The 12,511-nt window shown below is 46.2% G+C and overlaps 6 non-coding genes across 6 annotated transcripts; all 6 read right to left on the bottom strand.

Annotated features, from left to right (window-relative positions):
- Positions 1-3,453: 3,453 nt before the first annotated feature.
- LOC146055717 (U2 spliceosomal RNA) lies at positions 3,454-3,644 on the bottom strand. Its single transcript, XR_014468876.1, has one exon. It is a non-coding gene; the product is annotated as a U2 spliceosomal RNA (small nuclear RNA).
- Positions 3,645-4,999: 1,355 nt separating this feature from the next.
- LOC146055715 (U2 spliceosomal RNA) lies at positions 5,000-5,190 on the bottom strand. The gene has a single exon (XR_014468874.1). It is a non-coding gene; the product is annotated as a U2 spliceosomal RNA (small nuclear RNA).
- A 1,355-nt stretch (positions 5,191-6,545) lies between these two features.
- Positions 6,546-6,736, bottom strand: LOC146055714 (U2 spliceosomal RNA). The gene has a single exon (XR_014468873.1). It is a non-coding gene; the product is annotated as a U2 spliceosomal RNA (small nuclear RNA).
- Positions 6,737-8,091: 1,355 nt separating this feature from the next.
- LOC146055712 (U2 spliceosomal RNA) lies at positions 8,092-8,282 on the bottom strand. Its single transcript, XR_014468872.1, has one exon. It is a non-coding gene; the product is annotated as a U2 spliceosomal RNA (small nuclear RNA).
- A 1,355-nt stretch (positions 8,283-9,637) lies between these two features.
- On the bottom strand, positions 9,638-9,828 carry LOC146055711 (U2 spliceosomal RNA). The gene has a single exon (XR_014468871.1). It is a non-coding gene; the product is annotated as a U2 spliceosomal RNA (small nuclear RNA).
- Positions 9,829-11,183: 1,355 nt separating this feature from the next.
- LOC146055710 (U2 spliceosomal RNA) lies at positions 11,184-11,374 on the bottom strand. The gene has a single exon (XR_014468870.1). It is a non-coding gene; the product is annotated as a U2 spliceosomal RNA (small nuclear RNA).
- Between the last annotated feature and the right edge of the window lie 1,137 nt (positions 11,375-12,511).

The raw sequence follows: 12,511 nt of genomic DNA, 5'->3' as shown, positions 1-12,511 counted from the left end.
CCCCACCACCACATTCTCTCGCCACATCCATAAGTGAAAAATCCCCAATCATACTACGCAACAGACCACTCGTAACATCATTTCTCACTTCACTCATACCTCTTTTCACACCCCTATCAATCACACAATTAAAGTCCCCCACCAACACCACTGGCTTCCTCCCACATAAATAATATCCCAAACCCTCAAACAATTTTTTCCTCAAATTTTTGTCAGCATGCGCATAAACATTAATTAGATTAAACCTCCACCCCCCATAATCTACTTCTACCAGTAAACATCTACCCCGCTCAATAATGGTATATGAATTAACTTTAAACTTATTCCCCTTAATAAGTACTCCCACCCCATCATTTTTGTTTTCCCTAGAACCGCTCCACAAAGAAAAACCCTCCCTCCATTCTGCACTTCTGGGTGCTTCATCGATCCCACACTCCTGCAGGCAAATTATATCTGATTTAATATTTCTGACATAGTCCAAAATTGCCGCCCTCCTCGAAAGGGACTTACATCCTCTCACATTTAAGGATGCTATACCTATTACCTTCATAGGCATTACATACTACAGGGAGGAAAAACCAAACAAAAAAACCCTATCCCGCATCTTTGTCTTTATCAGGGGCATGAGGCCCCCCAAGCTTCTGCAACAAACGTTGGTTCTGCTCCAAACCAAAAGCCTGTCTATTTTCCACCTCCTGCTGAATCTCTTCCGGGGTCATTCGCACGATACCCATGCTCGGAAGTGTCAGCATCGCCTCCCTCATAGGGATTTCTTTATCATCAAACCCCTCCGTCCTGGGTTTCTTTGCGGCACGACTCGTTTCTCTAAATATGTCCGGTGTCGCATCATAATCTGTCCCCGGGCTTTCACCTCCCGGCGTAGCCCTGCATTTTGTATTCCAGTCCCCACCAGCGTCATCTGACTCCATATTTTCAGCTGGACTTCCAGGGCCTATGCCACTACTACACGGGCTATAGCACACGCCCGACACACCATCCATCCCAGTCTCAAATTGAGAAGCTGCTGGTGACAGCTGTGCCTCATTACCCTCCTCCACTTGCACATTATCGACATCCACCATCTCCTGGGCTATAGGGGAGTGACCAGGTACAACACCCGCCTGATTTTCCTCCCTCCGAGCCCTTTCCTCCTCCTCCTGTTTTCTGCGGAACTCTTGCTGCCTTCTCTCAAAAAGCTCAGCATTTTCCTGCGCGTATTCGCCTGGTTCTTTACCTCTATATCTTTCGTGGCTCTCTTTAGGACAGGAACGTGCCATATGCCCTTCTTCCCCACAAAAGTCACACCTCCTGGGGTCAGGACATTTGAAGGCTTCATGACCCTTTTTGCCACAATTCTTACAAAAAACTTCCTTCGGGCAGTCACCCTTCCTATGCCCGAACTGCTTACAAAGCCTACAAAATTCCGGTTGTCCAGGGTAGTGTAAATACCCTCTAAAGTCACCAACAGAAAAGGAGGCTGGGGGGTGCACTTTTCTATCGAGGGCCTTATCATCTGTTTTCAGTCTGACCCAAAATTTCCAGGCCCCGTTAAATATACCACAAACGTTCTTCTGCATTACCCCCCCTTTTATGGAGGAGCAATACTGACGCAAGAAGGCAAAAATCCTCTCAATTTTCACGAAGGGGTCGAACATATGTATGGTGAGGGGGATCTCCTCACTCAGCGCTGGGAGAACAATCAACCCTACAATCACTGGGTCATCTTTAAACATTTCAATTTTGCCCAACACCTCATGATATACACCATTTTCCACGAAGGTTACATCAAATTGCTTCATTTGCTGTATCTCCTGAATACAAAAAATTTCTCTCTTCTGCACCCCCAACAATTTTCCCATTACCTCCTCCACCAAGTAGACCAGCATGCTATTCGGAACCGCCTTCTCAAAAATAATCCTCAGGGTATTCTTTACGTAAGACATCCTGCCGCCGTCCGTATTCCTCCTTTTCCTCCAAAAGCGAAACAACGATCCCTCCTCAAACGTCCCAGGAGTCCCGCCGAAGGACCCCTGCACTCAAACCCTTCAGCCACGCTGGGCTATAAACCCAGATCGCAGCCAAAAGGCCGAGAAGCGATAACCCGAATGGGGTCCCAGCAAAGCGCGCAAACCGGAATTCGGCCACCAACACTGGTGGAGAAGAGATCAGCACCACGGACACATCTAACACACACACATCACTTCTTTGACGTTGCAGTCTGAAAGATACCAGGCTGTACGGCAGGTATGAATAGGACTTGAAGTGCTGGACAGGGACCGGAGGACGAGTAGCCATCCAACTGATTTTGTGATTAGGTCGTCGGCGGGCGGGCAGGGTGCCTCAGCTGGGTAGGAGGCCAAATTTGCATGTGCTCCGCCCCGTCTGTTGACGTCGCGTCAACAGACACACACCCACTAGGCAGACGACCAACAGGCAAGCAGCAGCAGCCAGCTGTCTCCTCGCTCTTTGCTGCCGCATGCCTGTGTCCCTGACGAACTGCTGCTGAGTAAATCAATCAGCTAGCTGCTGCAGAGGAGAAGGAGGAATCTTGCACAATCAGGTGCAATGACGGCTTTCCTGTTTTGAGCCCATTCAGCAGCAGTAGTAGTAGACAGTCAGATGGACAGGCATTCATGTGGCAGGACCCTTTGTGTGACATCACAATCTGCCCTCTATGACATCACAAGCTGCTCACTCGGAATCCGGCGGAACCTGACAGCCAGACAGTCACTTGGAACAGACAGGCAGACAGGACAGTCATGTGTAGGTGAGCTGGGTGGGCCAATGTTTTCTTTTATTGGCAGTTACCACCCAAATGATGGTCCGAAGAAGGTAAGTGATACTTTTTCTAAATCCCCCTCTCAATGATCATCAATTGTTGGGCTTGGAAAAAAATGGAAGAGGAAAAAAAATTCCCAAAACAAAAGAGAATAAAGAGGAAAAAAAATTCCCAAAACAAAAGAGAGAGAAAAGAGAGCGCAAAAAGAAAAGAAAAAAAATATATAAGAGATCAAGAAAAAAAAAAAAAAACAAGCCATTTCAAATCGAGAGGGAGGGGGTCCAAAAATTCCATTGCTTTGATCCAGTTGATGTTTCCGTGGTAAGATCGTAGGTAAGTCACATAGCGTTTGCATATTTATTGGGAGGTCGCAGCGATTGATAAGTCCTTTAATTTAGGCAGGCTTCCGGTCTTTTGGCTAGGCCGCATATGCTGATATCAAGTGTAGTGTCACGTCAAGTAATTAACTGCCTCGATTCCAGAAAGTACAATTCAAGGAGTCAAGAAATAGTCACAAAATGATACACTGAGGCAGGATTTGAAAGTATTTATGCACAAGGGTTAAACCTTGAAGCAGCAAATGCATGCATTTCTAAATACAAAGGTGCACAAACAATTGATACTCCAAATCAAGTGCCAGGAATGGAAATAGTCTTTTTTTGGATAACAGATTAGGAAGGTGCACCGGTCCTGGAAGTACTGCAATACCAGGTCAATGCGTGGAGTGGACAGAGCAAGCTCTTCTTCCATCTCCCTGTTCTAAAAATCCATTTAATATATGGCCCCCAGATAGGGGGCGTATCAGATATTAAACTGATAAGAACAGATACTACACTTGATCTTAGCCAAAAGGCCGAGAAGCGATAACCCGAATGGGGTCCCAGCAAAGCGCGCAAACCGGAATTCGGCCACCAACACTGGTGGAGAAGAGATCAGCACCACGGACACATCTAACACACACACATCACTTCTTTGACGTTGCAGTCTGAAAGATACCAGGCTGTACGGCAGGTATGAATAGGACTTGAAGTGCTGGACAGGGACCGGAGGACGAGTAGCCATCCAACTGATTTTGTGATTAGGTCGTCGGCGGGCGGGCAGGGTGCCTCAGCTGGGTAGGAGGCCAAATTTGCATGTGCTCCGCCCCGTCTGTTGACGTCGCGTCAACAGACACACACCCACTAGGCAGACGACCAACAGGCAAGCAGCAGCAGCCAGCTGTCTCCTCGCTCTTTGCTGCCGCATGCCTGTGTCCCTGACGAACTGCTGCTGAGTAAATCAATCAGCTAGCTGCTGCAGAGGAGAAGGAGGAATCTTGCACAATCAGGTGCAATGACGGCTTTCCTGTTTTGAGCCCATTCAGCAGCAGTAGTAGTAGACAGTCAGATGGACAGGCATTCATGTGGCAGGACCCTTTGTGTGACATCACAATCTGCCCTCTATGACATCACAAGCTGCTCACTCGGAATCCGGCGGAACCTGACAGCCAGACAGTCACTTGGAACAGACAGGCAGACAGGACAGTCATGTGTAGGTGAGCTGGGTGGGCCAATGTTTTCTTTTATTGGCAGTTACCACCCAAATGATGGTCCGAAGAAGGTAAGTGATACTTTTTCTAAATCCCCCTCTCAATGATCATCAATTGTTGGGCTTGGAAAAAAATGGAAGAGGAAAAAAAATTCCCAAAACAAAAGAGAATAAAGAGGAAAAAAAATTCCCAAAACAAAAGAGAGAGAAAAGAGAGCGCAAAAAGAAAAGAAAAAAAATATATAAGAGATCAAGAAAAAAAAAAAAAAACAAGCCATTTCAAATCGAGAGGGAGGGGGTCCAAAAATTCCATTGCTTTGATCCAGTTGATGTTTCCGTGGTAAGATCGTAGGTAAGTCACATAGCGTTTGCATATTTATTGGGAGGTCGCAGCGATTGATAAGTCCTTTAATTTAGGCAGGCTTCCGGTCTTTTGGCTAGGCCGCATATGCTGATATCAAGTGTAGTGTCACGTCAAGTAATTAACTGCCTCGATTCCAGAAAGTACAATTCAAGGAGTCAAGAAATAGTCACAAAATGATACACTGAGGCAGGATTTGAAAGTATTTATGCACAAGGGTTAAACCTTGAAGCAGCAAATGCATGCATTTCTAAATACAAAGGTGCACAAACAATTGATACTCCAAATCAAGTGCCAGGAATGGAAATAGTCTTTTTTTGGATAACAGATTAGGAAGGTGCACCGGTCCTGGAAGTACTGCAATACCAGGTCAATGCGTGGAGTGGACAGAGCAAGCTCTTCTTCCATCTCCCTGTTCTAAAAATCCATTTAATATATGGCCCCCAGATAGGGGGCGTATCAGATATTAAACTGATAAGAACAGATACTACACTTGATCTTAGCCAAAAGGCCGAGAAGCGATAACCCGAATGGGGTCCCAGCAAAGCGCGCAAACCGGAATTCGGCCACCAACACTGGTGGAGAAGAGATCAGCACCACGGACACATCTAACACACACACATCACTTCTTTGACGTTGCAGTCTGAAAGATACCAGGCTGTACGGCAGGTATGAATAGGACTTGAAGTGCTGGACAGGGACCGGAGGACGAGTAGCCATCCAACTGATTTTGTGATTAGGTCGTCGGCGGGCGGGCAGGGTGCCTCAGCTGGGTAGGAGGCCAAATTTGCATGTGCTCCGCCCCGTCTGTTGACGTCGCGTCAACAGACACACACCCACTAGGCAGACGACCAACAGGCAAGCAGCAGCAGCCAGCTGTCTCCTCGCTCTTTGCTGCCGCATGCCTGTGTCCCTGACGAACTGCTGCTGAGTAAATCAATCAGCTAGCTGCTGCAGAGGAGAAGGAGGAATCTTGCACAATCAGGTGCAATGACGGCTTTCCTGTTTTGAGCCCATTCAGCAGCAGTAGTAGTAGACAGTCAGATGGACAGGCATTCATGTGGCAGGACCCTTTGTGTGACATCACAATCTGCCCTCTATGACATCACAAGCTGCTCACTCGGAATCCGGCGGAACCTGACAGCCAGACAGTCACTTGGAACAGACAGGCAGACAGGACAGTCATGTGTAGGTGAGCTGGGTGGGCCAATGTTTTCTTTTATTGGCAGTTACCACCCAAATGATGGTCCGAAGAAGGTAAGTGATACTTTTTCTAAATCCCCCTCTCAATGATCATCAATTGTTGGGCTTGGAAAAAAATGGAAGAGGAAAAAAAATTCCCAAAACAAAAGAGAATAAAGAGGAAAAAAAATTCCCAAAACAAAAGAGAGAGAAAAGAGAGCGCAAAAAGAAAAGAAAAAAAATATATAAGAGATCAAGAAAAAAAAAAAAAAACAAGCCATTTCAAATCGAGAGGGAGGGGGTCCAAAAATTCCATTGCTTTGATCCAGTTGATGTTTCCGTGGTAAGATCGTAGGTAAGTCACATAGCGTTTGCATATTTATTGGGAGGTCGCAGCGATTGATAAGTCCTTTAATTTAGGCAGGCTTCCGGTCTTTTGGCTAGGCCGCATATGCTGATATCAAGTGTAGTGTCACGTCAAGTAATTAACTGCCTCGATTCCAGAAAGTACAATTCAAGGAGTCAAGAAATAGTCACAAAATGATACACTGAGGCAGGATTTGAAAGTATTTATGCACAAGGGTTAAACCTTGAAGCAGCAAATGCATGCATTTCTAAATACAAAGGTGCACAAACAATTGATACTCCAAATCAAGTGCCAGGAATGGAAATAGTCTTTTTTTGGATAACAGATTAGGAAGGTGCACCGGTCCTGGAAGTACTGCAATACCAGGTCAATGCGTGGAGTGGACAGAGCAAGCTCTTCTTCCATCTCCCTGTTCTAAAAATCCATTTAATATATGGCCCCCAGATAGGGGGCGTATCAGATATTAAACTGATAAGAACAGATACTACACTTGATCTTAGCCAAAAGGCCGAGAAGCGATAACCCGAATGGGGTCCCAGCAAAGCGCGCAAACCGGAATTCGGCCACCAACACTGGTGGAGAAGAGATCAGCACCACGGACACATCTAACACACACACATCACTTCTTTGACGTTGCAGTCTGAAAGATACCAGGCTGTACGGCAGGTATGAATAGGACTTGAAGTGCTGGACAGGGACCGGAGGACGAGTAGCCATCCAACTGATTTTGTGATTAGGTCGTCGGAGGGCGGGCAGGGTGCCTCAGCTGGGTAGGAGGCCAAATTTGCATGTGCTCCGCCCCGTCTGTTGACGTCGCGTCAACAGACACACACCCACTAGGCAGACGACCAACAGGCAAGCAGCAGCAGCCAGCTGTCTCCTCGCTCTTTGCTGCCGCATGCCTGTGTCCCTGACGAACTGCTGCTGAGTAAATCAATCAGCTAGCTGCTGCAGAGGAGAAGGAGGAATCTTGCACAATCAGGTGCAATGACGGCTTTCCTGTTTTGAGCCCATTCAGCAGCAGTAGTAGTAGACAGTCAGATGGACAGGCATTCATGTGGCAGGACCCTTTGTGTGACATCACAATCTGCCCTCTATGACATCACAAGCTGCTCACTCGGAATCCGGCGGAACCTGACAGCCAGACAGTCACTTGGAACAGACAGGCAGACAGGACAGTCATGTGTAGGTGAGCTGGGTGGGCCAATGTTTTCTTTTATTGGCAGTTACCACCCAAATGATGGTCCGAAGAAGGTAAGTGATACTTTTTCTAAATCCCCCTCTCAATGATCATCAATTGTTGGGCTTGGAAAAAAATGGAAGAGGAAAAAAAATTCCCAAAACAAAAGAGAATAAAGAGGAAAAAAAATTCCCAAAACAAAAGAGAGAGAAAAGAGAGCGCAAAAAGAAAAGAAAAAAAATATATAAGAGATCAAGAAAAAAAAAAAAAAACAAGCCATTTCAAATCGAGAGGGAGGGGGTCCAAAAATTCCATTGCTTTGATCCAGTTGATGTTTCCGTGGTAAGATCGTAGGTAAGTCACATAGCGTTTGCATATTTATTGGGAGGTCGCAGCGATTGATAAGTCCTTTAATTTAGGCAGGCTTCCGGTCTTTTGGCTAGGCCGCATATGCTGATATCAAGTGTAGTGTCACGTCAAGTAATTAACTGCCTCGATTCCAGAAAGTACAATTCAAGGAGTCAAGAAATAGTCACAAAATGATACACTGAGGCAGGATTTGAAAGTATTTATGCACAAGGGTTAAACCTTGAAGCAGCAAATGCATGCATTTCTAAATACAAAGGTGCACAAACAATTGATACTCCAAATCAAGTGCCAGGAATGGAAATAGTCTTTTTTTGGATAACAGATTAGGAAGGTGCACCGGTCCTGGAAGTACTGCAATACCAGGTCAATGCGTGGAGTGGACAGAGCAAGCTCTTCTTCCATCTCCCTGTTCTAAAAATCCATTTAATATATGGCCCCCAGATAGGGGGCGTATCAGATATTAAACTGATAAGAACAGATACTACACTTGATCTTAGCCAAAAGGCCGAGAAGCGATAACCCGAATGGGGTCCCAGCAAAGCGCGCAAACCGGAATTCGGCCACCAACACTGGTGGAGAAGAGATCAGCACCACGGACACATCTAACACACACACATCACTTCTTTGACGTTGCAGTCTGAAAGATACCAGGCTGTACGGCAGGTATGAATAGGACTTGAAGTGCTGGACAGGGACCGGAGGACGAGTAGCCATCCAACTGATTTTGTGATTAGGTCGTCGGCGGGCGGGCAGGGTGCCTCAGCTGGGTAGGAGGCCAAATTTGCATGTGCTCCGCCCCGTCTGTTGACGTCGCGTCAACAGACACACACCCACTAGGCAGACGACCAACAGGCAAGCAGCAGCAGCCAGCTGTCTCCTCGCTCTTTGCTGCCGCATGCCTGTGTCCCTGACGAACTGCTGCTGAGTAAATCAATCAGCTAGCTGCTGCAGAGGAGAAGGAGGAATCTTGCACAATCAGGTGCAATGACGGCTTTCCTGTTTTGAGCCCATTCAGCAGCAGTAGTAGTAGACAGTCAGATGGACAGGCATTCATGTGGCAGGACCCTTTGTGTGACATCACAATCTGCCCTCTATGACATCACAAGCTGCTCACTCGGAATCCGGCGGAACCTGACAGCCAGACAGTCACTTGGAACAGACAGGCAGACAGGACAGTCATGTGTAGGTGAGCTGGGTGGGCCAATGTTTTCTTTTATTGGCAGTTACCACCCAAATGATGGTCCGAAGAAGGTAAGTGATACTTTTTCTAAATCCCCCTCTCAATGATCATCAATTGTTGGGCTTGGAAAAAAATGGAAGAGGAAAAAAAATTCCCAAAACAAAAGAGAATAAAGAGGAAAAAAAATTCCCAAAACAAAAGAGAGAGAAAAGAGAGCGCAAAAAGAAAAGAAAAAAAATATATAAGAGATCAAGAAAAAAAAAAAAAAACAAGCCATTTCAAATCGAGAGGGAGGGGGTCCAAAAATTCCATTGCTTTGATCCAGTTGATGTTTCCGTGGTAAGATCGTAGGTAAGTCACATAGCGTTTGCATATTTATTGGGAGGTCGCAGCGATTGATAAGTCCTTTAATTTAGGCAGGCTTCCGGTCTTTTGGCTAGGCCGCATATGCTGATATCAAGTGTAGTGTCACGTCAAGTAATTAACTGCCTCGATTCCAGAAAGTACAATTCAAGGAGTCAAGAAATAGTCACAAAATGATACACTGAGGCAGGATTTGAAAGTATTTATGCACAAGGGTTAAACCTTGAAGCAGCAAATGCATGCATTTCTAAATACAAAGGTGCACAAACAATTGATACTCCAAATCAAGTGCCAGGAATGGAAATAGTCTTTTTTTGGATAACAGATTAGGAAGGTGCACCGGTCCTGGAAGTACTGCAATACCAGGTCAATGCGTGGAGTGGACAGAGCAAGCTCTTCTTCCATCTCCCTGTTCTAAAAATCCATTTAATATATGGCCCCCAGATAGGGGGCGTATCAGATATTAAACTGATAAGAACAGATACTACACTTGATCTTAGCCAAAAGGCCGAGAAGCGATAACCCGAATGGGGTCCCAGCAAAGCGCGCAAACCGGAATTCGGCCACCAACACTGGTGGAGAAGAGATCAGCACCACGGACACATCTAACACACACACATCACTTCTTTGACGTTGCAGTCTGAAAGATACCAGGCTGTACGGCAGGTATGAATAGGACTTGAAGTGCTGGACAGGGACCGGAGGACGAGTAGCCATCCAACTGATTTTGTGATTAGGTCGTCGGCGGGCGGGCAGGGTGCCTCAGCTGGGTAGGAGGCCAAATTTGCATGTGCTCCGCCCCGTCTGTTGACGTCGCGTCAACAGACACACACCCACTAGGCAGACGACCAACAGGCAAGCAGCAGCAGCCAGCTGTCTCCTCGCTCTTTGCTGCCGCATGCCTGTGTCCCTGACGAACTGCTGCTGAGTAAATCAATCAGCTAGCTGCTGCAGAGGAGAAGGAGGAATCTTGCACAATCAGGTGCAATGACGGCTTTCCTGTTTTGAGCCCATTCAGCAGCAGTAGTAGTAGACAGTCAGATGGACAGGCATTCATGTGGCAGGACCCTTTGTGTGACATCACAATCTGCCCTCTATGACATCACAAGCTGCTCACTCGGAATCCGGCGGAACCTGACAGCCAGACAGTCACTTGGAACAGACAGGCAGACAGGACAGTCATGTGTAGGTGAGCTGGGTGGGCCAATGTTTTCTTTTATTGGCAGTTACCACCCAAATGATGGTCCGAAGAAGGTAAGTGATACTTTTTCTAAATCCCCCTCTCAATGATCATCAATTGTTGGGCTTGGAAAAAAATGGAAGAGGAAAAAAAATTCCCAAAACAAAAGAGAATAAAGAGGAAAAAAAATTCCCAAAACAAAAGAGAGAGAAAAGAGAGCGCAAAAAGAAAAGAAAAAAAATATATAAGAGATCAAGAAAAAAAAAAAAAAACAAGCCATTTCAAATCGAGAGGGAGGGGGTCCAAAAATTCCATTGCTTTGATCCAGTTGATGTTTCCGTGGTAAGATCGTAGGTAAGTCACATAGCGTTTGCATATTTATTGGGAGGTCGCAGCGATTGATAAGTCCTTTAATTTAGGCAGGCTTCCGGTCTTTTGGCTAGGCCGCATATGCTGATATCAAGTGTAGTGTCACGTCAAGTAATTAACTGCCTCGATTCCAGAAAGTACAATTCAAGGAGTCAAGAAATAGTCACAAAATGATACACTGAGGCAGGATTTGAAAGTATTTATGCACAAGGGTTAAACCTTGAAGCAGCAAATGCATGCATTTCTAAATACAAAGGTGCACAAACAATTGATACTCCAAATCAAGTGCCAGGAATGGAAATAGTCTTTTTTTGGATAACAGATTAGGAAGGTGCACCGGTCCTGGAAGTACTGCAATACCAGGTCAATGCGTGGAGTGGACAGAGCAAGCTCTTCTTCCATCTCCCTGTTCTAAAAATCCATTTAATATATGGCCCCCAGATAGGGGGCGTATCAGATATTAAACTGATAAGAACAGATACTACACTTGATCTTAGCCAAAAGGCCGAGAAGCGATAACCCGAATGGGGTCCCAGCAAAGCGCGCAAACCGGAATTCGGCCACCAACACTGGTGGAGAAGAGATCAGCACCACGGACACATCTAACACACACACATCACTTCTTTGACGTTGCAGTCTGAAAGATACCAGGCTGTACGGCAGGTATGAATAGGACTTGAAGTGCTGGACAGGGACCGGAGGACGAGTAGCCATCCAACTGATTTTGTGATTAGGTCGTCGGCGGGCGGGCAGGGTGCCTCAGCTGGGTAGGAGGCCAAATTTGCATGTGCTCCGCCCCGTCTGTTGACGTCGCGTCAACAGACACACACCCACTAGGCAGACGACCAACAGGCAAGCAGCAGCAGCCAGCTGTCTCCTCGCTCTTTGCTGCCGCATGCCTGTGTCCCTGACGAACTGCTGCTGAGTAAATCAATCAGCTAGCTGCTGCAGAGGAGAAGGAGGAATCTTGCACAATCAGGTGCAATGACGGCTTTCCTGTTTTGAGCCCATTCAGCAGCAGTAGTAGTAGACAGTCAGATGGACAGGCATTCATGTGGCAGGACCCTTTGTGTGACATCACAATCTGCCCTCTATGACATCACAAGCTGCTCACTCGGAATCCGGCGGAACCTGACAGCCAGACAGTCACTTGGAACAGACAGGCAGACAGGACAGTCATGTGTAGGTGAGCTGGGTGGGCCAATGTTTTCTTTTATTGGCAGTTACCACCCAAATGATGGTCCGAAGAAGGTAAGTGATACTTTTTCTAAATCCCCCTCTCAATGATCATCAATTGTTGGGCTTGGAAAAAAATGGAAGAGGAAAAAAAATTCCCAAAACAAAAGAGAATAAAGAGGAAAAAAAATTCCCAAAACAAAAGAGAGAGAAAAGAGAGCGCAAAAAGAAAAGAAAAAAAATATATAAGAGATCAAGAAAAAAAAAAAAAAACAAGCCATTTCAAATCGAGAGGGAGGGGGTCCAAAAATTCCATTGCTTTGATCCAGTTGATGTTTCCGTGGTAAGATCGTAGGTAAGTCACATAGCGTTTGCATATTTATTGGGAGGTCGCAGCGATTGATAAGTCCTTTAATTTAGGCAGGCTTCCGGTCTTTTGGCTAGGCCGCATATGCTGATATCAAGTGTAGTGTCACGT

This window comes from Crinia signifera, unplaced genomic scaffold (assembly GCF_055691185.1).
Source record: "Crinia signifera unplaced genomic scaffold, ASM5569118v1 HAP2_SCAFFOLD_547, whole genome shotgun sequence".
Lineage (NCBI taxonomy): Eukaryota > Metazoa > Chordata > Amphibia > Anura > Myobatrachidae > Crinia > Crinia signifera.
The sequence above is the reverse complement of the archived record's forward strand: the minus strand, read 5'-3'. Positions and strand labels throughout refer to the sequence as shown.